The sequence below is a fragment of the Panthera uncia genome, chromosome E3, assembly GCF_023721935.1.
Source record: "Panthera uncia isolate 11264 chromosome E3, Puncia_PCG_1.0, whole genome shotgun sequence".
Classification (NCBI taxonomy): domain Eukaryota; kingdom Metazoa; phylum Chordata; class Mammalia; order Carnivora; family Felidae; genus Panthera; species Panthera uncia.
In genome coordinates, this window is record NC_064815.1 from 14,688,771 (window position 1) to 14,716,321 (window position 27,551).

The window sequence follows — 27,551 nt, forward strand, 5'->3', positions numbered from 1 at the left end:
TCTTTCCTTTTTCTGTGCCTGCTACATTCAGTTGTATTCTTTTGTTCATAAGTGACAGAAACCCACTCAGACTGGCCTAAGCAAAAAAAGTGCTCAGTATTAATTTAAAAAGTTTAAGGTGTAGAAGGACGTCTTCAGGAATGGTTGGATCCAGTCTCGTTCAGTGTGACAGCGGCTAAGACGTTAACAGAAATCTTTTCTCCATCTCTTGTCTCTTTTTTCCCGCCGGCCATCTTCAGCCTGGTCCTCCATGAATATTGGTAAGAGATCTGTTGATCTCTCCGGGTTTACATCATAGCGTGGTGGTCGAACCTCTCTGCGAAAGCTCCGGCAATCGCCTGGATGCTGTTCTTTGATGGACAGCTTGGGTCGTGTGACCACTCCCGAATCACTGACGGGAACCAAACTCCCGTGGGCTGAGCTTTGATGATGAGTCCTCCTCGGATTTTTAGAGTGGAGTCAACCATGCCTAAGTCGCATCGGCCGGGTGTAAGTAGGGGAGAAAGGGTGCTCGCGGACACAAATCTTCGATTCTGAACTCCATGGGAGAACGCATAATGCCTGGCCTTTCTACCGTCGTATTTCCAGTGCTGAGCAAAACGTCAGGTGCACAGTATGCGCTCAATAAATGTTTGCTGAATCAAATAATGTGCTCCCACAACACCCTCTTACCTCCTCTGCCTTAAATGCCGAACAGACTGTTTTACATTTGCTAACCCGTGGGTCCTCCTCCTTGGCCACACTGTGTCTGAGTCACCGTTTGCCTGCCGGCCACCAAGCACCGTGACTGGCAATGGCAGGTACTCAGTAAATATTTATAAATGGAGGAAAAACGAAAGAGGGTCCTTAGAGATGGGGAAGTAATGCTAACCGTGTTAGACGGATGATGATAGTTTGGGAGGTTGAACGAGCAGCGGAGAATTAAGTCTGGGGAAGTCCAAGGCCAATAGTCATCTGCCCGGGCTACCTCCGGGTGCGTGTTGCAAAAGCAGGGTCCCCCTCCTGCACCTGGCTTGTCAGCGGTGCAGGCTGGCGGACAGAGTGTTCTGGAGAAGGGATCTAGCAGTCACAGTGCCCAAGGAGAGCTGCATACCCGCGGTACGGAGGCAGCGCTGGATAAAGGGGGCTCATGGTGAGCAAGCTACTGTGTGTAGTGTTGGCCATGAGCTGCGTGGAGCACCCACGCGTGTGTCGCCGTGACCCCAGGAGGTAGGCGCTGTTACTGGTGACCTCCGCCCGTTACAGATGAGGAACGCCGTTAGACATGTGCCCAGAGCCTCGTTTGAACCCAGGCAGGTGGCCCCCGCGGCCGGCGCTGCTCATCTGCAGGCTGCGTGACTTCCTGCAAGGCTAGGACCTGGAAGAGAAAGGAAAGGAGGCTCAGAGGAGCTCTGATGCTGAGGTCGACGTCGTGGGGCTACTTCTTGGTGCCGTGCCCTCACGCAGGTGGCTTCTCCAAAGCGTCATTTCCTGTTCTGCAAAGTAGGTATGAAAGAATAGAGGACCTCCTAAGGGAAGAAGGAAGGCCCCGGGCAAAACCGTGAGCTTGGATTCGGGAGACCTAAACTCAAACCTGGCTTTGCTCAGTGGAGTGGAAAAGCCCGGCCCTGGGGCTGAGCGTCAGGATGGGCGGGGTTATGCCTCAGTAACAAGTAGGGCCCAGCGCCCAGAGGTATGGGACAGCCAAGGGCTTTTTTTCATGTTTGCTGTGCGTCCACCATGGCTCTGCGGGAGCTGTCTCCTCACCTGAGGACCCACGCTCCCCAGACAGCCGCCATCCAGGACGCTGGTTTTGTCATAGCGCGGAGAAAGTCGCGAGTTGTAGGTGCTCTGGCTCTCAGACCTCCCGCTGGAAGGGACACCCTCTCCTTTGGCTCACTGTGTGTCCAAAGTGAGTCACAGGTCACAGCTGCCTCCGAAAGGGCAGGGAAGGGTGACTTCCGCATGCACCTGTAAGGAGAGAGAACCAGAAACATGGCGGCCGTCTCAGATCCAGAATCCATGTGACCTTGAAAGGACCCCCTTCCCCCGCTGGTCCTCTCAGTCTCCCCCTTGTGTAAGACGAGGCCAATCGTGAGGCTACTGGGTGGCTCAGTCAGTTAAGCGGCCGACTTGGGCTCAGCTCACGATCTCACGGTTTGTGAGTTTGAGCCCCTCGTCGGGCTCTCGGCTGTCAGTGCAGAGCCGGCTTCCGATGCTCTGTCCCCGACTCTCTCGGCCCCTCCCCTGCTCGTTCTCTCTCTCTTAAAGAATAAATAAACATTTAAAAAAGAAAAGAAAAAAGATGAGGCCAATCACTCGAAACTCTCTTGTTGGAGGATTGAATGTCGCCCATGAAGAAAAATGCCTTTTTAAAATGCAACGTTGGTGCTCCAATAAGTGATTTTTCCTTCTTTCTGTTGCCCCTCTCCCGCTCCCTGCTGCATTTTTTTTTCTACCAGCCGCGAAACCCTTGCCTCCCTCTGCCCCCCCCCCCCCCACCCCACAGAGAACAGTTCACAAATGTGCCTCCTCTCCCCCAGGGCCGTGGCTTTTACACAGTCGGGTAATACATTTTTATTTCCTTGCAGGAGCAAGGCCTAAAAATAGATAAAGTGCAGGGCACACACGATAACCATGCGATGTATTGACCCAGCCACGAGTTTATCTTGGTGAAATTCAAATTCGCTCTTTATTCCCGAAAGCAAGAGCACCTTCGATGGGCAGTTACGGAGGCATTACCGGGGCCATTTGGCAATAAAATGTGACTGACTTCATTATGTAGTATGGAGACAAGGAAGACCCGGTCTTAAATCACAGGCCTGCCGGCCAGGATGCATTCGGCACAGGCCTGTGCAGATGCGCTGTTTGGCGGGAGACCGCGTTGCAGAGAGGGAGGCTCTACGAAAATGCGGGATTATCCTGAGTTCTTTCGTTTAGCTCCGTGCCAAAAGGCAATTTATGTGGACCGTGGAGCGGGGCCGTAGGGTTCTGTCTGGGGCCCGCCAGCACCTCTGGCCACTGTCGCTCTGCCTTCAAGGCTGTCCGTCTCTTAGAGGTATCGTGGCGGACGGCCGCCTCTTCGCTTCCAGCGGGTAGATTGTGGGGAGACGCTTCTACTGGAAGGGTCCCCCAAGGCTGCGTTTCTCTTTAGTCGTGGTTTTTGAAAAGAAGAGAGCAAGACGCTGTTACAGGCGCACCTGGTAGGTATCGCGGGTCCGGTTCTGGAACACCACCGTAAAGTGAATCGTGCCATAGAGCTTGTCACGCGCCTCTTTTGGCTTCCCCGTGCACAAAAAAGTCAACGTTTACGCTATCCCGTAGTTTATTGTTTTTTTTTTTTTAATTTTTCAACGTGTTTATTCATTTTGTGAGAGACAGAGTGCGAGCGAGGGAGGGGCAGCGAGAGAGAGGGAGACACAGAACGTGAAGGAGGCTCCAGGCTCTGAGCTGTCAGCGCCGAGCCCGACGTGGGGCTCGAACCCAGGCTCGAACGCAAGATCATGACCTAGCTGAAGTCGGAGGCTCAACTGACTGAGCCACCCAGGCGCCCCGATATGCCATAGTCTGTTAAGTGTGCAATAGCATTATGTCTAAAAAAAAAAAAGACTGTGTCTGTATCTTAATGAGAAAAAGACGGCATTGTTAAAGAATCCTCACCATCATCTGAGCTTGTGGTGCACTGCAGTTACTGATCGCGGATCACCCTAGCAAATATAATAATAAAACAGGCTGGAGTTGAGAATTACGGAGGCGTGACCCAGAGACACGAAGCGAGCAGGTGCCGTGGGAGAACGACACCGATAGACTTACTCGACGCAGGGTTGCCACAAACCTTTGTAAAAGCTTCTAGAAATAGCAGTATCGATGAAGGGCAATAAATCGAGGGATGCCTGCATTTAAAGTTCATCCCCTCCAATGTCTCCTCGCCAGTCCCACCCCATAAACGGCAGCGTACGCACTCTGTAAGACCATTTTCCACCTGTGAGTGCTTGGCTGATGGTCCATTCTCTGCACGGGGCACCTGGGTGGCTTAGTCGGTTAAGCGTCAGACTTCCGCTCAGGTCATGATCTCACGGTTTGTGAGTTCCAGCCCCACTTCAGGCTCTGTGCTGTGAGTGTGGAGCCTGCTTGGGATCCTCTGTCCCCCTCTCTCTCTGCCCCTCCCCTGCTCACTCTCTTTTGAAAATGAATAAATATTTAAAAAAACCTTCATTCTTAATCATTCTTCTTCATTCTTAATCATCTCTTATCGACCCCTTACCTGGATGAGGGGCCCGAAGAAGGGACCCCTTCCAGGTAGAACAGCTTCTAGGTGGCAGAACTGGTCTTAAAATTCTAGGCCTCTACCACCATTCCATAGATGGTGGTGAGATCCGGGGGCTGAATTTTCTCCAAAGACGGGACCCGGGGGCAGGTCCCAGATGACGTGGAACTTTTCCCATCTCTCCTGGCCTCGCCTGCCAACGACAGGTGCCTGTTCCCAGCGTTCCCCGTCCTACATTTTGCCGGAGAGGTTCCGGGCCATTCACACCCCAGCTTGTCTCTCATTCCACCTCGCTGTCTGCCTCTCCTGCACTCAGACACCCAGCTCTCGGACAATCTCATTAAACTGGCTTTAATTACTGATGTGAAGGCGAGGAGAGACTCCTCCGGTGCTCACCCCCGCCACTGCCATTATTGATTGGCTGCCGAGACGTTTCTGTTAGACAGCAGATTAGAAGACGTTAGTTTCCTAATTCTCCACCACTCTTCCTGGCGATAATTGCTTCCCAGGTGAAGTGTCCTCCCGAACAAGAGGCGTCTTGCATCGGTTTTCCACCTCCGCTTGCTTTTGAAGTCGGGTTTAGCACAGGTGGGAGGTCTGTATGGTCCCTGTTTCTCGGGGCAGAAAGCCATGTGAGGTGCCACGGTAAAGGTTGGCCTTGCTTTAGGAACTCTCTGGCAGTCGTCCCAAGGTCAGAGTATCTCTACTGTTTCCTCTGCTCGCCCTGAGGGTGCTGAGTCATACCTGGTTTTCCCAGTGCCTGGGATATATTTGCCATCATCTCCCAAAGGACCGGGTGATTCCTGAGGTTTTTCCGATCTCAAGCTTCCTTGATCATTCCTGGCAAGAGGGTCTTGCCTCTGGAGTAGATCTCTTTCTGGCTTGTTTCTAAGTGTCTGTTCCCCGTTTGGCTATTGACGCCCTTCTACCCTCCGAACACCGACCGACATGATTTCATAGGCAAAGGGTAGGTGACCAGGCTGATAGGTAGGGTCTGGAAACCGTTACCAATTACAGTGATGGATGGGACTGAGGTTATTTACAAAGACTCATTCTTACCCCGGGAGATAGGAGAGAGAGCTCTCAAAAGAGATGCACCAGCGTGTGGAAGAAGGAGCCAGTGAGTTCCAATGTGGCCCCAGACGACAGAATCCCCTCGAATGGGAAGGGAAGCGGGCTGAGGGGGCCAATTTTATGTTTGCACGGGAAATACCATTAATGATCAGCTCTTAGAAAAGACAGGGCTGGTGGCGTGGCACTGTGGGCTCCGGGCAGGTTCACACGGAGGCTGCTTGTTTTGCTTCCTGAGCCTTGGTGGAGGCACGCGTGTGGGACTCTGGACTTGGCGGTCTTCCTTGGAAGAATACCGAAGAGCAGGGCTCGTGAAATCCCAGCGCTCTTGTGAGCCAGGCACCGGCCAGATGTGGACTGTGGCCAACCGGAGGGCATCTTCCCTTGATACAGACCTTCAGCTGGTGGCTGCCGTTGGGTAACATGGGCTCCACGTCGCCAGGCGTGGGGGATGTTTCAAAAGCCAGGAACGTCGACCTGTATGTAAGATCTGCCGCATGATAAAACTGTCAGCTCAGGTTAAACCAGGTGCATTGGGACACCAGGACTCTGGGCTTCTGAGTAACTGACGGAGCCATCTTCCTTTCGTTCCTGTTGACTTGACAGTGATGTATCTACTTGACGAAGACCCCATTCTGTGGATTTCCAGTGGCAGAAGCCTGGAATGGGATGGATCGTTCTTTGTGCACCTGGACGGAGACTTCCCCTCGTGATGCATGGGTCCACCGGTGATCCTTTGTGTTCACTTGTGTCCTACCCAGTCTTTTAATCTTGGTATGCGATTTGACAAGGACCTAGAGGGTCCTACTGATCAGACATGCAGATGATACAAAGCCAAGTATGGTCGTTATTGAGAGGCACGATGCAATCGGGACTCAGGACCATCTGATCAAGTGAGAAAGCTTGAGAGACGCCGCTAGGTTGAAATTGAGCAGGGGCTAAGGCAAAGTCTTAACATTTGGGCCTCGCGCAAATTGCTTTTTCACGAAATCAGAAGGAAAACCCAAGTTGGAACGCGTATATGTAGAAGAAGGGCGGGGTGGGGTGGAGAATAGGTTCTGGGGTGATTTGTTTGACTATCATATAGCCAGCAGTTTGAGAAAGATGCTAAAGTTGAGGTCAAAAACATATAGATGGTCATCCACTCATCATTTCCCACTAAGCGTTTTCTCTGTGCCAGCTACATGTAGGGAATAAAGAGAGGACTATGACTGGGGTCCTGCTCTTGAGGTTTTCCCAGTAACCCATTCGGATACTTTATAGTCCAGCGGAATACATTTTATGGAGATTTCTACAGAGTACTACGGAATCCAGAATAGACCGTGCCTGCTTTTCTCGTATTCTGTAATTTCACACAGAAAGCAAAATAAGGTGTTTTTTTTTTTTTAAGATCAAAGTATAAATGACACATAACATTATATTAGTTTCAGATGCACGATATAACGGTTCGATATTTGCGGACATCGCGTAACGACCACTCCAATAAGTTTAGTTCGCATTCATCCCGATGCCTAGTTACAAAAATTCTTCTTGCTCTTGTGGGGAAGACTTTGAACAAAATGAGGTTTTGAAGGAAGAATAGGGGTTTTTCATGTGAAAAATGGAGAGTACAGTCACAGGGGTAGCAATGGTAGGTATTTGGACTTCTTGGCACTGATATTTGGCCTTTGGCTTTATGAGACCTCGGGCTTGGTGCTTTGTATGAAGTTGACTCCTCTCCCGAACCTCAGGCTGGAAAGCAGGACCGGTGCAGACAGTCAGGACATTCTGTCTTTGGGCTACCCAGGTTGGACCGATTAGGGATAAGGAGACACCTTTCTGGCACTCTTCTTTGGGTGGTTAGGACAGTTGACTGTCTTTCTAGCTGGTTGCCAACAAGAAAGATCATAGATGCAGGAACGTACTGCAACCGGGTGGTGAGTTTATGGGAGGTGAGAATGGAATCAGTATCGAGGAAACAAAGGTAAGAAACGAAGCACGGGAAATTCTGCCCCACACTGTCATTTGAACCCTCCACCACCAAATGGTGCTTGAAGTGTCCCCCGTGGACTGGGTGGTCACACAGACCTGTCAACTCACTTTTACTTTCCTTCTATCATTTTGAGTGGAATCATCTGTCAGTTTCAAATAATGGGAATCCGGTGTGATTTTATTTACCCGGGCGGTCATAGGAAAGAAAAGATGTTCTGGGTGGAGGGACAGCATGGGTGGAACTCAGAGGCGCAGGGGAACACTGTGTGCTCCTGAGATCCGGCTGGTGTGGGACGCGGGGCATACAGAGGATGCTGTGGGTGATGCAGGTGGAAAGGCTAGAGGCTACATTACAAAGACCCTTGGCGACCCCCTAGCTTATACACTGTTCCCATGTTGCTTGTCATCACTGAGATGCTAACTACAGCTTAAAAAAAAAATTTTTTTTAACACTTATTTGAGAGAGACAGAGCGTGAGTTGGTAAGGGGCAGAGAGAGAGAGGGAGACACAGAATCGGAAGCAGGCTCCAGGCTCTGAGCTGTCAGCGCAGAGCCCTATGTGGGGCTCGAACCCCGGGACCTCGAGATCGTGACCTGAGCCGAGGTCAGACACTTAACCGAATGAGCCACTCCGGCGCCCCACTAACTACCGCGTTTAACTGCACAAAGCTCTGATCCCTTGGGTGAAGCTTCCGTGGATATTGTTCAGAACATAGCCAGTGCGTGTACATTTACGTACTTGTTTTTGTCCTCCCCGTGACACGGTGAAGTTAGCGAATGTACCCGTGTTGTGAAAACACCGGCAGGAACAGAGCGATTTCGCGGTTAGCTCGAGATTACCTAGGATCCCAGCTCCGCAGCGTCTGGGGGGTCCACCGGTGGGAGCGGGTGGCCCTCTGGCCACAGGGAGGCAGGAGGGGCCAGAAGAGATGGAACCATCATGCCAGCATGGGCTCCCTGGGGCAGCTGGCATTCTGGAGCAGCACTGGCTGACTTCTCTAGCTTCAGGGATGCTTCTAGGTTCACCTTCCACTACAAGTGTTGAAACTTAACCTTCACCGTCCCTGCGGACCCCAATAACAGTAGTCTTTTCCCACAGCCAAGCACGGCATTAGCGGTAGTCACCGGTGAGGACAGCTGGGCCCAGCAGGGCAAGGAGCTCAGTGCAAACGGAATCTAAAAGCCCAATTCTGGACCCTCAGGAGGCCCCGGGGAAACTCTCCCAGAAAACAGCTGGGAGACAGTTGGAGGGCCTGAGGCCATAATCATTTGCGTATGAAAGGAGCATAATCTCATTTTGCAGTCCGGGCCTGATGAGGCTGATGAGGTTGGGGACTTAGGAGTTAGATATATTTCATTGTCTTTTTATGGGGTCGTGGGGGGAAAGAAGTGTGCATTTTCTTGCCAAGGATTCGTGCATTTGTGTGTAAAAACAAGCCGGACCACATTCACCTATCTCTTGCTCAACAATACGGAGTCTATTGGAAAGATCGCCACGGTGATAGGGAGCTGGTGCCTGTTTTTAAGAAAGACACAGTAATAAAATCCTCCCAAGGTTTTATCTACCGTATTAAAAATGAAAAGAAAGAAAAAAAAAAGCCCTCTTTCAATTCCCAAGACTTGCCAACCTCCTTCCCGCCTCCAGGCCTGGGCGCCCGGAGAGCATTCTCCTTGTTCCATTTTCCAGGCCTCCCGTTGGCCTCCCTTTGTCCTTGGGGCCTGAGTTGAAATGTCACCACATCAGAGCATTCACGCCATTCTCTGATCTGGATAAGGCAGATTTTTCTTCTGTTTGTTTGCACGACGCTCTCTGTTTTTCCTTGGCAACGCTTCTTACCTTCGCAATGTGTAAGGCAGGTAACTGTTTATGCTCTTTGCTCCCGGCTAAACTAGGAGTTCTATAAGGGCAGTTTCTGCATCGTCCTGCTCGTGACCCCAGCCCTAGAGTCTCGTGGGGTAGCTCACACTGTGAGTGGTCGGTGGTGATTGTTTTCGTTGAATGTGTCGCGTTGTTCCTTCTGACTCCAAATCGGGTATGTTTGATGGCTTGGCTTGTGAAGTCTACATGTGGAGACCAGAAACACATCTTGTTGGGCCAGGTGGGGACAGTGGCCCATGGGAGCTCAGACCTTGACCCAAAAGGTACAGATGCCAGTGTATCAACTGTTTGCTTGCCTTGCAAGCCAAGTGGACCCAATGTGGGCAGGTCTTGCAATTTTGTTAGGATTTTTTTTTTAAATTTATTTCTTTATTTTGAGAGAGAGAGAGAGAGTGGGAGGGACAGAGACAGGGGAGAAGAAGAGAGAATCCCAAGCAGGCTCTGCACTGCCATCGCAGGGCTCGATCCCACGAACCATGAGAGCATGACCTGAGCTGAAATCAAGAGTCGGGCGCTCAACCGACAGAGCCACCCCGGCGCCCCTTGTTAGCAAAGTTTTGAAGCCTTGATTTTCTGGGTTCCTTCTAAAGTCGACAACAGTTTTCAAAAGTGCATGCTTCTCTTGGCCAAGACGCTCCCAGGTGGGAGCTGGACCTGGCCGATGGGCCGTGGTTGGTCTCCTCATTGCGAGAAGCTCAACCGCACGTGGCTTGTTGCTCTGCCCTGGCTGCACCCGGAGGGGAGAATTCCAGCCTCGGTACCATTTTAAACATGCTTGTTGAAAACCGGAGGCGAAAATAGGGCAGCCAGAACGATGGGGGGTCTGAAACCATGCCATGAAAGGAGCTGTTGCCCAAAATGCAGATCGGTCATGTGACTTTTCAGCTTTACTGCCCTGGCTCTCCCAGGGTGGTGCCCGATTTATCAGACAAGAACCTGGACCCCAAAGTTTCTGGAATTATGACCAGAAACATGTGGGTGGTAGGTGGGTAAGGAGGGCGATTATTAACAAATACGTGGGTGATGGTGCACCCACGTGGATGTGGTCCTTCCTCCAAGCAGACCCCTGAGGAGGTCCTAGCTTTATTCCAATTACATGGCAGTTTCCCAGCTATTCTGAGAAGTGCTCTTTGGAAATTGCCATCGGAGCCTGAACATAATTTTTAAATATCCTCAATTGTGACAGATCTCCAGATTTGATTCTTTGAAGCAGCCAAGAATTATTTGGAGCTAAGTCTGCTGAATTAGTCTGATGATTAAGCTTAACCGTACTGGTTAGGGCCACCGTGATGGGCAATCAGGCCTTAACGAGAACACGGCCAGGACCCAAGCATGCGAGGATCAGACACATGGCCAGTGGGGAAGAGGGAGGACACAGAACCAAGTGGAACCTCACTTAGTCAGGGTGGGATGTGGGCTTAGGGTGTTCTTACTTCTCCAGAATGCTCAGGCCCGTGGCGTTAAATCCAGAAGGCAAAGCAGAAACAAGTGTGGTTTAGAAGGCCTGGTGTGAGCTGGGATTTACAGAACGAACCAGAGTATTGGAGCCAGGTCCTCCTGTATCATGGACTACAGGGTTTGCTCAAGGGCGTGGAGAGCAGACCCAGGCTCTGGTAAAAAGATTTGTAAGAGTGAGGTACAGGGGCACCTGGGTGGCTCAGTCGGTTGAGCGTCCGGCTTTAGCTCAGGTCATGGTCTTGAGGTTTGTGAGTTGAAGCCCTTCATCGGGGCTCATTGCTCTTGGTGTGGAGCCTGCTTCTCTGTATCCCTTTCTCTCTGCCTCTCTCTCTCTCTGTCTCTGTCTCTGTCTCTCAAAAATAAATAAGAACATTAAAAAAAAAAAGAGCGATGTCCATATGGTAGGAATAGGGGTTTAGGAGGAACCTCCCGTTCTCTGGGGACAGTGGAGCATGAAGCAGGTTGGCCAGATGGACGAACGTGCTTATCAAGACAGAAGCTCTGTGCCTCAGTGAGCTCTCTACTGAGTCCTTCTCAGCCCGAGTGGCCTGCTCTCTGGCTTTCTCCGCATCATCTCCTTACCACCCTCCCCCTTGCTCTCTGAGCTCCAGCCAGAAAAGCCAGACAGTGCCTTTCTTTCTGTTCTTTGAACACGTCTCCTTCGTTTCTGCTCTGGGGCCTGGGCTCTTGGCTGTCCTTCTTGTGGGACACGCTTCCTTTGGACTTCCACTTGGCCGGCTCTTTCTCGTGGAGGTCTCAGCTCAGATGCTAACATCTCAGCAGGGCCTTCCCTGACCATGCAGACCGAAGTAGTTTCCCTCCCTGCCCCCAGGTACTTTCAACCCAGTACCCTACTTTGTGTCCTTCCTAGCATATCCGAACTCACGTTGCTTATTTGCTCACTTCTTTATTACCCACCTGCCAGCACTAGAGCGGAATTCGACGAGGACAGGGTCTTTGTTTTCTCTTTGATCCTCAGAGCGGTAACTGGACATGACTCATGACAGGTGCTCCTTCCGTGTCTGCAGGATGAATCAACAGATGAATGATTGCTTGGTCCATCAGATAGAATCAGCCCCTTTGGGGGGGGTGGGGAGGAGGGGCGGGTGAAAGAATTCAGGGAAGGAATAGAATCTCGCCCCCGTGTCACCTGGTCCCACAGTTATTGGGCAGCAAGTTTTAGATGGGGGGGGGGGCTGTCGCAGTTGCTGGGCTTTAGAATTCAGTAGTATGATAGGTCCTGGGGCCCCAAACTTGGGGACTAGGGGAGGAGAAGCAGGAGCTGCTGGAATGTCCATCACAGAATGAACGACAAAAAAAGCGGTTCCTGAAAAATCTGGCCAGTAGGAGAGTTCCAGACAGAATGGCGTCACCAACAAGTGAGTGCATTCCAAGTGTGTGTTGGGCAGTTCGTCGCATAGGTTTTAACTACCTGTCTAATTGAACTGGTCCCCCCTTGACAGCCTCAGGGAGAAGGGTCCTCCGCCATCCCCTGTCCTTTCTCGAAGAGCGGTGAAAGAGCCTTTCGTTATTCCAGGCTGACTTATTCTTTGAAATAATTTGTGCCTCCACAGACTTCTTACTGTGGAGCCTTTATTTTATATTAGAATTTACCATGATGTGTGATGTCTACCTTGGCTCATCTTTAACCTCGGTAGGACCTGGAGAGTGTTTTCTTTATCTTAAAAGTTAAATAAATGAGGCCACCTGGGTGGCTTAGTCGACCGAGCATCAGAGTCTTGGTTTCGGCTCCGGTCATGATCTCATGGTGGTGAGATCACGCCCCGAGCTGGGCTGCAGTTCAGCAAACGATCCACTTTATTAACACAAAGTGGTAACAATCACCATAGCCATACACTAATAGTGAAGTCTGTAAAACAGAGCCTGTGCCAACCCCCAGCCATCTCTGTTCTAAGCCATCGGAGTCTAAGCGCTGGGACGTTCTCAGGCATTCAGGGCAGGCCAGAGAACGGAACGCTTTGCACCGAGATACCCTCTGCAGAGGGATCTGGAGGGTGTGGTGGCTGTTCCAACATGAGGACTGGATGAAACACATCAAATGGGGGGGATACCGCCCAATTCTGAAGGCTCCAGAGCACCATGAGGGACTGTTGGTGAGATCAGCGAAAAGTGCAGGGTATAAAATGGAGAGCGGCCCTGGAAAACACGCTAATGAGAAGGCGTGGGAGGGAAGGCAGCCAAATGATAGGAGTGGATTCGTTCATTCATTCATTCATTCATTCACCCATTCACCCGTTCGCATCATCATGTAGCAAGTATTGTGTGACGTTCTGGGGCTGTTGAGATGATGGGTGGCTTTCTTTCTGTTCTCCTTCCCCAACTTTTCAATTTGGACAGAGTATTTCTATTTAAGAACAAAAAAAAAAAAAAAAAACAAGAGAAAATGGAGGCTGATCTCCTTGTAAAAGCAAAATCATTCTTGTAAAGCTCTCACAGTCAAAGGGATGGCTGAACAGAACACCAGACTCCTTTATGGATCTCATTTTCGAGCTCTGTTACCAAATGCTGATGTAAAGCCGACAGTGACATAATCATCGCAATAAACAACGTATGTGTGCCAGCTTGCAGTTTTCCAGGGCCATTCATGAGCGATCTTAATCCGCGGGACAGCCTGGATAGACGTAAGAATTTTGAGACAGGGTCAGACCTGTGGTCATTTCTGCTCTGTGGTTTATATATCCTTACCTGCTTGGCCTTTTCCTACCCCCCCGAGCTCAAACGTACTTTGTACGCAGAGATACTTAACTATAAATCTCTCTCAGATGATTTGTTAAAAGCTTAAATAAGCCCCACGTCAGCAGTGGCGCGTGGGGAACCTTTCTTCATCTAAGAGACGTGATGACATCCTTGTGGCCTGTCCCTTCCTTTCTGTACCCACCTCCCTGAATCTGTCGTTCCCTGATGGAAAAGCCTTCTTTTCTGCATTTGTGAGATCTTGGTACCTGGAGGTGGCACAGGGCCACGAATGTCCGCAGAGAGACGAGCCATCAGTAAGAGCCCTCGGGGCACCATCTAGGCTCCCAGAAACCTTGGTCTCGTTCTGAGCCTCTCTCCCTTCCTCCTGGCTGCACGTTCAAACGCAATTTCACGCGGCTCCGTTCCTTGTTTCTTGCTCATCCTTTTGAACAACTTCTTTTTTAACGTTTCAGCTTCACTAGTAAAGTCTGCCCATGTCCCACTTACGAAGTGAACAGGACGTTATAGACCAGGCTAACGTCTCCACCAGCCCCCACACCGAAGTCCACTTCCCACCCCGTGCCCCCAAGGTGCCCCGCTGTTCCCGGTTTGGGGTGTAACCTCCTGGACCACCCGCTGCACAATTACACACAAACGTACGGCCGCAGGAAGTGCACAATATACAGTATTGTTATTTTGAGTGGGTGCGTTTAAGAAAATCACAACACGCTTGCTGTATCATGTGCCGGCCGACTTGCTTTGTTCTCTCTTGCCCAAGTCCCTTTGAGATATTTACGTGTCAATGTACTTCTCATTGTTGCCTTGTATCCCCTCGATGGCTACGGTGGAGTTTGTCTAGTCCTTCCTCCCAGTCCTGGATAGCTGGGTTGTTCCCAGTTTTTGCTGCGATGAACGTACTGCCCTGAGCTTCTCGTCACATGCCTTCCTTTGCACTTGCGTGAGTTTTTGTCTAAGAATACAGCGAGAAGAATTGTATATCACAGTGGATAAGTGTCTCAGTTTTTATTTTTTTGAATTTTTCATTTTTTTACTGTTTATTTATTTGGAGAGAGAGAGAGAGAGAGAGCACTTGAACGGGGGCAGGGGCAGAGAGAGAGGGACAGAGAGAATCCCAAGCAGGCTCTGCACTGCCAGCGCAGAGCCTGACGCAGAGCTCGATCCCACGAACCGCGAGATCGTGACCTGAGCCGAAACCGAGAGTTGGACGCCCAGCCGACTGAGCCACCCAGGCGCCCCTGAGTGTCTCAGCTTTTAAAAGACAACACTAAGGTGCCTTCCAAAGCAACCAGGCCAATTTCTCCTCCTGCCCTGTCCTTCCCGTCTTCGGATACCATCACCGTCCTTTTTCCGATCCCGCCACATCTGTCCTCTCTTTGGTGCCATTGTGGTGGATGGTTTCGAGTCATGGCGGGTTGTTTATTTATTTACTTATTTGTTTGTTATGTGGGGTGGGGGAGGGGTTGAGGGGGAAAGAGAGAATCCCAAGCAGGCTCCACGCTCAGTGTGGAGCCCGAGGCAAGGCTTCATGCCCCAACCCTGGGATCGTGACCCGAGCCAAAATCCAGAGCCGGATGCCCAACCGACCAGGCCACCCAGGCGCCCGGAATCCTGGTGAGTTTAGAGCGTAGTACCCAGGACCCTCCTCACCTCCTGCCGATTTCCCGGTGCCCAGTTTCTCTGTGTTGCCTCCATGCCCACCCTGAACTACCCTTTATTCAGATACAGGCCTCCATCCCATGATCCGATGACCCTACGGCACTGATCGGTCGTCGGCCGAATCACTTATTAATTTCCCAGATGCGTGAATGACACGATGGCCTTTACCCCAGCACAGACACGTTTACAATGAAATCATCATTTGGCCCTATGCACGGCCTCTTTTATTGCCAGACTGTAGATTTCCAGGCACTCCCAAAGGAAATCCAGGCGATCTTGGCTTTAATACCACGGAGAGACTTAACCGGCATGTTCTGCTATCAGCCGCTGTTCTGCTGTTCGAGAAACTCTCATTTCTCGTGCATCGATTTTTGAAGGTGATGGTGTAGACAGCCTGTCGAGAGAGCTTGCAGCATCCAGATGTTTCATTCTCCTCCAGTTACGGGAGTCTTCTGGATCGTAAAATTACGGTGCAGATCCGGAGGGACACGGATGAACACCTGCCACGTAGATTGACCATATTGCCCTGTGCGGAGGTCATATATCCCGGTTGGTAATAACAGATTGATAATGCGTTCCCACCACGCTGTTGCTTCATGAGAGATCTGTCTTGGCAAAGTCTCAGGGAAAGCAAGTGGGAGTTGAGAGGGCTGGTGCAAAGGAGAAGGATTAGTTCTGTTCTCGTGTGCTTTAGGCAACCAAAATAATCCTTTGTCCTCATTGCTATCTAAGCTATTATCCCAGAGCATTTTTTCATTCAGCCGATTTTACTGAGCATCAACCTCGTATCAGGGACTGTGTTAATGCTGGTGATACGAAGGACCAGGGTATGTGGGGAGGGGAATAAAAGACCCTGTAGGTGCTTTCAGGAAGTAGACAATTTAGTGGCAGAGATAGACACGAATACCATTTTATGTACGTGTCTCAAATTACAACCACGTAACTGAAATGAAAGAGAAGTGCATGGTGTTCCGAACACATAGAACAGAGGCAGCTACCAAAAGGCTCAGGAGAGATTTTTACAAGGAAGTGACAATAACTGAGAGCTAAGTAGGCAAAGTGTTAGGGAAAGAGCATTTCTAGCAGCAAGAGAAGCACGTGCAAAGGTCCTGGGGCCAAAAAAGGGAGTAGTGCACATTCTGTGAACCAAAGGAAGGCCAGTGTGCTTGGAAGCACAGTACGGTGTGTGACTGGGTAGATTTCTGGTCCGGACAGAAGGACTTTTGAATTCTGTTAAGGATTTGGGGTTTTATCCTAAGAACAAAGGAAAGTCACTGGTGAACATTAAGTGTGTGTGTGGTCGTGGGGGACAGAGATAGTGACTCCTTTTTCTTTTTTTTTGGAAATAGGAGTCTGATGCAACGTAGGAAAAAAGAATGGCTATTATCTTATCCCTTTGCATGGAAACATTTGAAGACTCCATCACTCTCAGGATGAAATTAAAAATCTTTAACATTAGGGGCACCTGGGTGGCTCTGTCAGTTAAGTATCCGACTTCGGCTCCGGTCACGATCTCGCCGTCCTTGAGTTCAGGCCCCACGTCGGGCTCTGTGCTGACAGCTCGGAGCCTGGAGCCTGCTTCCGATTCTGTGTCTCCCTCTCTCTCTGCCCTTCTCCTCCTTGTTCTCTCTCTCTTTCTTTCTCAAAAATAAATAAATATTAAAAAAAAATTTTAAAAATTTCTTTAATGTTATTTTTAGGATATTTCCCCATGTGGCTAATGTCAGCTTTTTTTTTTTTTTTTAATTTTTTTTTTTTTTAACGTTTATTTATTTTTGAGGCAGAGAGAGACAGAGCATGAACGGGGGAGGGGCAGAGAGAGGGAGACACAGAATGTGAAACAGGCTCCAGGCTCCGAGCCGTCGGCCCAGAGCCCGACGCGGGGCTCGAACTCGCGGACCGCGAGATCGTGACCCGAGCCGAAGTCGGCCGCTTAACCGACTGAGCCACCCAGGCGCCCCACTGTCAGCTTTTAACACCTCATCTCTGCCATTCAAGTGAAGCAGCTACTGCTGTGATAATGCTGTGTAACAAACAGTGCCCACAGCCCAGTGGCTTGTAATAACGACCAGTATTTTCTCCTTCACGAATCTGAAGCGGCTCTGCTTCAGCCTCTGAATCGGGTTCGGGTCTGGTCTGCTTGCCTCTCCTTCTGGGGTCCGTGCAGTTATGTGGATCATGCTTTTTCCATCACCAGTCACAAGAGTATGAGAGGCCAAGTCAGACCCCAAAAGGAACTTAAAGTCTGTACCCCTGTCACCTCTCATAACGTCTCGTTGGCTAAAGCAGGCCCGCATCAGTGTGGTGGGAAGTCCGGCCCTTGGAAGGGGCCAGCAAGAAAGAGAGCAAGAAACAAATAGTATGATACTTGAAGGCAGTATAGCATATCCAGGTGACGTTTAACAGTGTAACATTTCAGAATACAGGCTTTGAGGCAAGGCTTTGTTACTCTGGTTGCTGGCTTTGAAACTCCTTGGCTGTGCCAGTCTGGGCAAGTTAGGAGCCTCCTTTTGTATCAGTTTCTCCTCTGTGCGAAAACGATTAACAATAAAACAACATAATAATAGTAATAATAATAATAGCAGCATAATAACAGCACCTGCCTACGTCACTAGGATCGACTTTGTTAAAGGCTCGGAGAATTGCCTGAATATGATAAGCGCTTAATAAATATTAGGTGGTTATTGATACAGGTTCATCTCCTGTCAAATGAGGCGTCTCCGGACCTGTTTTGAAATTTAGAATTATTTTGGTTTCCGAAAGGCAGTGTGATATATACACCATGTCCCCAGTGGGTTCTGGGGCAATGACCTATAACCAGACTCTTGACTCTCCTGCCATGGGACACGATCGCTCACACAAAATGGGAGCAGTTATAACATTGCACACGCTTGGGGGCACCTGGGGGCTCGGTCGGTTGAGCGTCCGACTTCGGCTCAGGTCACGATCTCACGGTCCGTGGGTTCGAGCCCCGCATCGGGCTCTGAGCTGACAGCTCAGAGTCTGGAGCCTGCTTCCGATTCTGTGTCTCCCTCTCTCTCTGCCCCTCCCCTGTTCATGCTCTGTCTCTCTCTGTCTCAAAAATAAATGAACGGTAAAAAAAAAATTTTTAAATTACACACGCTCGTCTGTCAGATTGGAGAGCGTTTTGGGTTTTAGGTTTGCGGGCAACGGATGCCGGCCGGTGTCGCCTTTAAACGTGGCATGTGTGGGTGCTACGCTCCCATCTTAAAATGCCCTTTACGACCCTCTCTGGGCATAAATCCTCGCGGTGGCCTGATCCCAAACACCCCCTCATTCTTTGAAGACCCGTTATGCCCCACGCTGGAAATAATTTCTCCTGTCGTTGTGCCCCCTCGACATCGATCTCTCCATGCCCCCGTGTTCTCATGACTCGTATCGATGCTTGAGTTTAGGGATTGTGTAAAACGCCAGGGGCTCCATACCTGTCCTGGGACTCAGACGCTCTATGCGTCTGTCTCCTTGTCCCTTCGCTCACGCCGATGACGGTGACGACTGCCACGGGCACCGCGGCCGGTACCCGGTGAGGGTTGGGGTGCGCCAGCCACGTGCCCCGCGCGGACGCTGCTCGTCTGGCTTGATCGTCTCCCCCGTGTGCAGTGCTGCTGAAACAAGTCTGTTTTTACAGACAGGGAAACTGAAGCAAGGAAACACGTAGTACCTCGCCTGTTCATAGATGCTGGTGTCTGAGGCTGAGAGCATTGCCTTGGCCATCAGCCCGAAGACTCTACGCGTCCAGATGGTATTTGTTACTCCCTGTGACTCAGAACCCCTCGGATACCCTGGTTTTCAGAGCAGGTGTCATCTCCTGGGTGGTGTTCGAACGAACAAATGAATCTTTTCCATGCGGACCTTCCTTCTGTGGCATCTGTGTGTCAGAGAAAGCCGGAGCCAGACAGAAGTTAGAGCGGTAAAGGCCAGCTCCACTCAGGAGCTACTGCACTAGGGGAAGAGAGACCTCGGTACAGAATGGGGCTCCCTTCCAGGTACAACAAGGAAAGGAGGGGGTTGTAGCCGAGCGGCAGGGTAGGGCAGGGGGGTCAGTGGGTGGAAAATTACTAAGAGGAAGGATCAAGGATCAGAGGGGTGGTTCTGGCTTCAGAACCACCGGACTCAGCAGGATTCTTGACGAAGACAGAGCAGGGTAATAAAATATCAAGGCTAAGAGATGAGGAATCTGATCAGATAGCAAAGGTGGGGAATTTTTGCTAATCCGACCTTGCACGATTCCGGCTAATACTGGACTAAACAGGTCACAAGTGGAGCCTGCCAAAGTTCGGGCAAGGAGTGAGTCTTGTCGCAGAGGGACGGATGGCCGTCAGGGTCTCCTTGAACACCCCAAGGAACCCACCAGGTTTTCCTGCATATCCTTTCCCAAGACAGTTCAGGTGAAAAATTCTTCCCAACTTAAAAAAAGCAACTTCCCAAAGGGGCGCCTGGGTGGCTCAGTCGGTTGAGCCTTGATTTCGGCTCGGCTCATGACCTTGCGGTTCGTGAAATCAAGCCCTACGTCGGGCTCTGTGCTGTCAGCCGGGAGCCCGCTTGGGATTCCCTGTCTCCCTCTCTCTCTGCCCCTCTCCCGCTCCTGCTTGCTCTCTCTCTCTCTCTCTCTCAAAACTAAATAAACTTAAAAAAATTTTTCCCCAACTTCCCTCTGTTTCACCAATTTGTGACATCCGTGCTCTGACCCACATTCTGATCTCTTAGGGAACGATCGCTCCGTCATCGGTGAGGGAAGTGGGCTCGAGGGAAAAGAGGTGGAGGTAATCAGGGAACACAGATTCATTCCTGTCCAGGGAGACCGCCACCTCTTCTCTGGCTTTCAGTGGCCTTTTTGCAAGATCTGCACCTGCCCTTCTTTCCCACAACTGGTTCCCACCAGCAGACTCTGAAACCTCCCTCCTCTAAACTGTTGACCACTGGGAGTGGACGGGGACCAGATCTTAATTCATCTTTGCACTTTTCCTCTTCGGGGCTAGTGTAGGACCTGACTAAAAGGGGAACGCTCGGGCAGTATTTATCACGTGGTTAAAAGGACGACTGGGGATGCCTGGGTGGCTCAGTCGGTTAGGTGTCCACATCTGCTTTCAGCTCAGATCATGATCTTCAGGTTTGAGCCACATGATCTGCGCTGACAGTGGGGAGCCTCCTTGGGATTCTGTCTCTTCCCCTCTCTGTCTCTGCCCCTGTCTCTCTCTCTCTCAAAAATATATAAATAAAACTTAAAAAAAAAAAGTGAAAGAATGATTGATTCATTGGATGGATAGATAGGTATTTGGATGGATGGATGGGGGACCAGATGAATGAATGAATGTTTGGTGCCATATAGAGCAAGACTACGCTTTGCATGGAATATTTATTTAATTTTTAAAAATGTTTTATTTATTTTTGAGAGAGAGCGCGAGCAGGGGAGGGGCAGGGAGAGAGGGAACAGAGGATCCCAAGAGGGCTTCATGGCTGACAGCACAGAGTCCAATGCGGGCCTCGAACTCACGACCCGCGAAAGCACGACCTGAGCTGAAGTCGGACGCTCAACCGACTGAGCCACCCAGGTGCCCCTGAAAGGGCTGTTTTTAAACCAATCCTGAAAGGGCTGTTTTTAAACCAATCTGTCGGGTCATTTCAAACATGTCTGGGCCAGTGGCTGTTGAGCCATTGCAAGTGCAAGGGGGATCAAAGTCCCGGTGGGACACCTCGGAGCTGTACTCCTGAACTCAGGAGGTAGGAGAGCCTGCACTTTGGAGCTGAGCACGTTTGCTCAGCAGGATGCATCGATCAGCTTAGTTCAGTCCCTTTATCTTGCATGCTAAGCACAAGAAACCCCACCTCCTGGAGTTGTCCCGAGGATTAAGGAAAATAACATTTGTTTTGCTCCCTGCCCCAAGCCCGCCCTGGGAAAGACCCACAGTGCCAGCTTTGAGCCCCCTTGCCATTGTTTTTGAAAACATAGCCTGTGGCTCAACTCCTCAGCCCCAGCCCTACTGGGCACCTCTCCTCCTGAGCAGCACGTGCTGGGGGTTTTTGTAGGAAGCAGGAATTATATCCAGGGGCGTCCCACTGGAGTTTTTAATCAATCCCTCCCTCTGAAAGAGCTGCCTCCTCCCACCCCACCCCACCCGCCACCTCCCACCTTGCTGCTAGGGCACAGGCTTCCTGGCATCGTTGGGCTGTGGACGGATTTAGGCCGAAGACAGTGGGTGTGCCTGGATCAAGCCTGAAGCACTTAAGTATGAAGCAGGCAGCTCGGAGCCACTGCCGACGTGGCCAGTGGGAAGCCCGCTGTGGTTCCTGGCTCTGCTCTCCAGCCCAGGATGGGCCGTGCCTAGAAACTGGCGCCGGGCACCCCTGATGGGGATTCCGGCTACAGGCTGGGTGATACGGGCCAAGTCGCTCAACCTCTCTGCACCGTGATGGAGATACGGGGCAAGAAAACCCTGGCACGCTAATCACGGGGAGCTGTCCCGTGGTACCACGCCCCCAAATGGCAACTCGAAGGAAGTTCGACCTCCTTGGCGAGGCTCATGGGCCCTTACCTTATGGACCCTGCCTTGCATTCTGATTTTCAGGCTGTAAGCATCAGTGTGTCTGCCCTAGGGGATGAGGTGGGCCAGCCCAGAACTTAGACGTGAATGTTCTAACCTTTTCCACCCTATTAAAAAACGAAAAAGCAAAAAAGCAAAACAAAAAAACAATGCATGGGCCTATCGTTTAGCCACTTTCTAAGTGGGAAAGAAAAACGGAGCATTCAAACATCGCTTCTGTCCAGAGAGTTTTCCAGATCCTTGCTCAGGGGTTGGAAAACCATGGCCCATGAGCCACATCTGGCCTGCCCCTTGACTTTGTATATAGCTCGTGGGCCAGGAAGGGGTTTTACATTTCAAAGTGGTTGGAAAACCGTCAAAAGGAGATTAGTGTTTGGGGGTCCCGTGAAAACTCTATGATCCTCTTTTCAGGAGATGTTTTTGGAGCTGTGTCCCGGGGCACGCTTTGGTGTGGGCCGTCCAGTCTAAGAAATAATGTTCCTTACCGTGGGGAGCTCACAGTCTGGGACCTAAAAACCAGGCGCTGTTCTGCTGGCTTCCTCCAGGAAAGGAGGGGCTAGTCAAGGACCTTGTGCCCGACCTTGGCCATTTTTAGGGGAGGGCCATGCGACCGTGGGCAGACAGGTCCATAGAGAGGATCCAGGCACCTGACTGGTGGCTGGACGACAGTCTTTGAAATCTTCACGTTACTCTTTTCTAGCTTCTTAACCTCCCGGTCTCAAGGTTGTTCATCGGTAACATGGAAATGGCAGGCGTACCTCCTCAAGGGCTTGGGGCTTAATTGTGAGTTCTACGTGGCTTCAGCAAGACAGGTACTCACTCGGCCCTGGGCCTAGCACATAAAGTATGCGTTATTATTATTCATTTGATTTAAGTTTATTTACTTATGTATTTGTTTTGAGAGAGAGAGAAAGAGAATGAGGATGAGCAGGGGAGGGGCAGAGAGAGAGAGAGAGAGAGAGAGAGAGAGAGAGGGAGAGAGAGAATCCCAAGCGGGCTCCATGCTGCCAACACAGAGCCGAACTCGGAACTCAAACTCACGCACCTGTGAGACCGCGACCTGAGCTGAAATCAGGAGTCGGATGCTTAACCGACCGAGCCAGTCAGACACCCCTGTTATTCATATTTTTAAAAATCATATTCTGTGTCTCTTAACTGGCTGTGTGACTGAGGGCTGGTTATTCTGTCTGTCGAAGCCTTCACGGCTTCATCTTTAAAATCGAGCTCCAGGGGGCGCCTGGGTGGCTCAGTCAGTTGAGCGTCCGACTTCGGCTCAGGTCGTGATCTCACGGTTCGTGGGTTCAAGCCCCGCGTCAGGCGCTGTGCTGACGGCTCGGAGCCCGGAGCCTGTTTCGGATTCTGTGTCTCCCTCTCTCTCTCTGACCCTCCCCCATTCATGCTCTGTCTCTCTCTGTCTCAAAATAAATAAACGTTAAAATCGAGCTCCAGGGGCGCCTGGGTGGCTCAGCCACGATCTTGCGGCTCGTGGGTTCGAGCCCCGCGTCGGGCTCCGTGCCGACAGCTCAGAGCCTGGAACCTGCTTCGGATTCTGTGTCTCCCTCTCTCTCTGCCCCTCCCCCGCTCATGCTCTGTCTCTCAAAAGTAAATAAACGTTAAAAGAATTAAAGTAGTGCCCCAGATGAAACCTTCACAGAGTGGCCGAGGAAGCTTAAAAGACTCCCCGGGTAGTTCGTTGCAACATATGGTAAGCATTCAATGGACGTGTTCTTAAACCTCCCCATCTCCTTGCCACACCGATGATCGGTGAGTTTGTCGCGTCCCAAGAGCCTCCCGCAGTGGCTTTCCCTCCTGGACCACTCGTGTGTCGCCAGCCGCGTGTCGTGCCACATCTTTTTAGTGCGAGAGTCCTGGCTTTCCTCCCAGGATTGGAGAGACTGAGTATGTGATGCTTCGCCCGTGCTGGGGAGCAGGTGGGGGGGGCAGGTGCCAAGGTGGGATGGCTCAAGGGGCTGCTGGGGAGGAGCTTTGTAAGAAGCTATTTACGGTTCATCAGGAGCCCACACACCTGCTCCTGGGTCCCCAGCCTACACCCCGAGGCTCTGCCTCTCCTATTCCCTGCATTCTGACGAGCTAGCGTATCCGAACCATTTTCCGCTTCTACCTTAATAATAGCAAGCCTGGTCCCGTAGGGCCACCCAGAGCAAGAATTAAACCTCCCAGTTTCCTTCACTGACCACTGAAACCATGTAAATTGTGCCCAGTGGAGCGCCACCTGAGAGCCTGTAGAAGTCCCGAGACCTGTCCTTTAACGGGAGGCGATTCACCCTGTCTCCCTGCTTCCTCCTTCCTGCTGGCTGGAATGCGGGTGAGGTGGGCAGAGCATTAGTGGCCGTCTTAGGCCATGTGTTCCGTTAGCTTTCCCCAGAAGAGCAGACCCTTGCGTCAGAGATTGGAGAGGAGGTTAATTGATTGGCCAAGTGACCCCGGGAAGCACTGATCCGGGAGGGGGACGTGAGATAGAAGAGGAGGGAAGCTAGTGCCGGGTGTGGAAACGAGCGGGTTTGGGTGGGTCCATTCTGCGGAGGGGTCTCAGGGCAGCTGTATAGCGTGGGTCTCAGAGGTGATCTGCTTGAAAGGAGGGAGGGCCGGGGTATTTATACACCAGCACCTCTCCGCCATCGGGGGAGGGTTCCTCGTGGGGCCATTACTCCCTGCCACTCCCAGGCTTTCGTCGGACCGAACATTCTGCCGGGGCCAGAGAAAGGGCAGAGAGTCCGAGATGCTCGCAGTCTGGAGCTGTCAGCATCTTTGGGAACGGCGAATACGTAACGGGATGGAAAGGCCCTGGCCAGCAGCAGTTGCCAAGACTGTGCGGCCATCACACAAGGCTCGGACGGCTTACCTTTAGATTTTACGTCAAAGAAAAAAATCTATTTGGCGTTAGACGGCATTGGGGTTTTTGTCACTCACGGCCAAACGTCATCGCAAGTGATGCATCAAATGATGATGTGATGACGATGGTGGTGGTGATGGTGGTAAAGAGACACTAGCACATACTTACTTACTTGTTATACAACCCCCCCCCCCAACACACACACACATGCCCATGCGAGAGAAGGTAAGCTTCACGACCTTTCTGTCGTGTTCATTGCCTGACACCTGGTACCTGAAACCTGGCAGGAAGCTCTCAGAAGATGCTTCTTGAACGAATGAGTCAATGCTTCTGCAATGAAGGAGAAGTCAAGATACGAACCCTGATGCCTTTCCAGCTCCCCAGCTCTTATCTGTTATACGACGGTGAGAGGTTTAGAAATCAGATGTTACAAATGGTTGAAGGAACTCAGTCTAATGCCAGAAAGCCTGGGTCTTGGCAAAGGCAGAAACCTTGGACGGGATGAGAGCAGTGATTGGGCTTGTGGAATAGTTTTTCTAAAGATCGCCACGAGGGGGTGAGCCAGAGTCCCTTCCGGCAAAGCCAGCAAAGCCCAAGGCTGGGCCAGAGATTGGGTGGTCCCACCCAGTGGGACTCAGAACGAGGCATTTGTGAAAAGCCCACTACATCCCTTCCCGGCCACTCAAAGCTTTTCTTGGTCTGCTAAGCCCGAGCCCGGATAACCTTAGAGGTACCTTGGCCCCCTAGCACAGGTGCATTTTCCTAAAATTGTTCAGACGGGGTCTGGTTGGCCAACGGTTAAGGATGCGCTGGGAGTCCTGGGAATGTGCTAGGAGACTGCACAGGACAGGTTCTACAGAGGGTCCTCGAGGTGCAGTAAACCTCCTCGGTAGCTCGGAAGCCTTAAGCGTGACTTTCTAGTCCACGTTTGGCAGGCGTCCTTTCTGTCTGCCGGTTTGCATTTACGGTTCCTCTGTTTTTCATGGAGGAAAACCTTTCCCAGAGTCCCGCTTATGAAGTCTCTCTGGCCGAAATTAGGTGAGTGACCCACTCTGAGCTGTGGGAGGGGACAGGTGAAGGGGAAATGGTGAGAGCAGACTATGAAACACTTTAATTTCCTGGGGGTACCTTCCAGAAGCAGGAGGATGGTGTGATCACGTTTGTGTCCCTGGAAACAAAAGGGAGAGGGATGTGATTTAAGCACGGGGTCCGGTGTTGGATCTGGGTGAAACTGGAGAGAAGGAAGCTGCTGTAATATGTCAGTAGGGAGGAGATCAGAGCCCAGAGGGTCATGGTGAGGACGGGGGGAAGGTCTGCGCTCAGCGCTGGCCAGGGCTCCGCACCCGCGGCCCTCCCCAGGGCCCTCCTTTGGAGGGGAGCCTTCCGGAGTCTCAGCCACATAGCACGTCACCAGCCCGAGCCCCTTTTCCTGCATTTTCTCTAGGAAAGGTCAGGAAAGCAAAAGAGCTGCATTCGATTCGGAGCAGTGGGCCATCACTGCGGGGACCTGTTTAATGAAATCGTATCTCAGCTGTGTAGCCTCCGAAAGACCAGCGAGCGTTCCCCGGCCCTCTCAACACGGCGCTTTGAGTTTGCAAAACAGTCAGGGAAAGGAAGGCAGCTCGTTGTTCAGCCCCGCTCAGTTGTTTCCTGGGGGCCGGCTGTGCCTTCCGAGGCGCAGGTGGACGTGCAGACAGACGGACGGTTGTTGGCTGATGCGGGGGTGATCAGGTACTTGCCTTGCCTTAGACTCTCCTCATCGGGAGGTGGCCCACCCCGGGGCGGCCAGGCCCCCAGTAGTCCCGCGGGTGTGCGGGCAGCAGCTCGGGCGGAGGAAGATTTGCTGAGCGTCACAGTGCACTTCTCTCCGCAGGGACCCTGTGTCCCTCCCGTGTGTGCCGGGCACCGTTCTAGGCTCCAGGCCGCGAGGCCGAGGGAGTTGAATCAGGGAGGGAGGCAAAGAACACGACGATGATAAACATTCAGAATCGTAGCCGCTCCGACGGGCCACACGCCGTGGGGATTTCCGGCCGTCTTTCTTGCGTAACAACCCACGTCGAAACGGAGCGGCTTGCGTGGGGACGATCGTAGTGTTGGTTACGATTCTGCAGTCTGAGCAGAGAGAGCAGTCAGGAAGACGTGGCTTTGGCGGGTGGGGCCCCAGTTGAGCTGGCTCACTGAGGCGGGAGGGTCTGCTTCTAAGACGGCGTCGGTTACAGGGCTGGCAGACCAGTGGTGGCTTTTGGTTGGAGCTCGGCGGCCAGGAGGGACGTTTTCCTTCACGTGGCTTCCACGCGTGGCCGGTGTTGGCTTCTCCTGGCGTGGCGGTCACGGGGTAGTCGGCCCTCCTAACACGGTGGCCCACTTTTCCCCCAAGAACTCAAGAGCAGAGGATGCCAGGCCCTCCTAACGTCTGAGCTCGGACTCCCCAGAATGTCGCCCGCACCACATTCGGTCCGTCAGAGCGGTCAGAGGGCGGGAAGTAAATCCTGCCAGGGTCAACCCAACCCCTGAAGTGATCCTGTGGGGATTCAGAGTCCCAGCTTTTCAAGTGCTACCTGAAGTTTTTAAGTTTATTTATTTATTTTGTGAGGAAGAGAGAGCGAGGGAGGGACGGAGAAGGAGAGAGAGAATCCCAGGCAGGTTCTGCACTGTCAGCACAGAGCCCGACGCAGGGCTCGAACTCATGAACCATGAGCTCATGACCTGAGCTGAAGTCAAGAGTCAGATGCTTAACCGACTGAGCCCCCCAGGTGCCCCGACAAGTGCTACTTTTCTTCAAGAAGTCCAGGATCTGTCTTGCCCCAGAAGAACTGTGCTTTGAGTTGCTTGGGGTTCACGACCTGAAAGTCGCCACTGCGTACCCACCGTGGCCGCGACTCGCCCTGTGGTCTTATAATCAGTGATCGCCCAGTGATGTTATAATCAGAGCCTGGGCCTCTGGGTCTTATGGTGGGGACCCGGGGACCCTTTCGGAAACATGAGCAAGATGCAGAGTTGTCGGGAGGTTGAAAATGAGATAATACAAGTTAAAAATCACAGTGAGATTTTATTAACTTGCCTTGCCCAGCCCAGCACCCCTCCCCAGGAGCTCCCAAGGGGAACACGGAGGGAGGAGATTCTGCCCAGAGAAAC

At 51.6% G+C, this 27,551-nt stretch overlaps 1 protein-coding gene across 1 annotated transcript in view; it reads left to right on the forward strand.

Annotated features, from left to right (window-relative positions):
* HS3ST4 (heparan sulfate-glucosamine 3-sulfotransferase 4) overlaps positions 1–27,551 on the forward strand; it is a 392,554-nt gene that overhangs the window by 218,822 nt on the left and 146,181 nt on the right. The window lies entirely within an intron of this gene.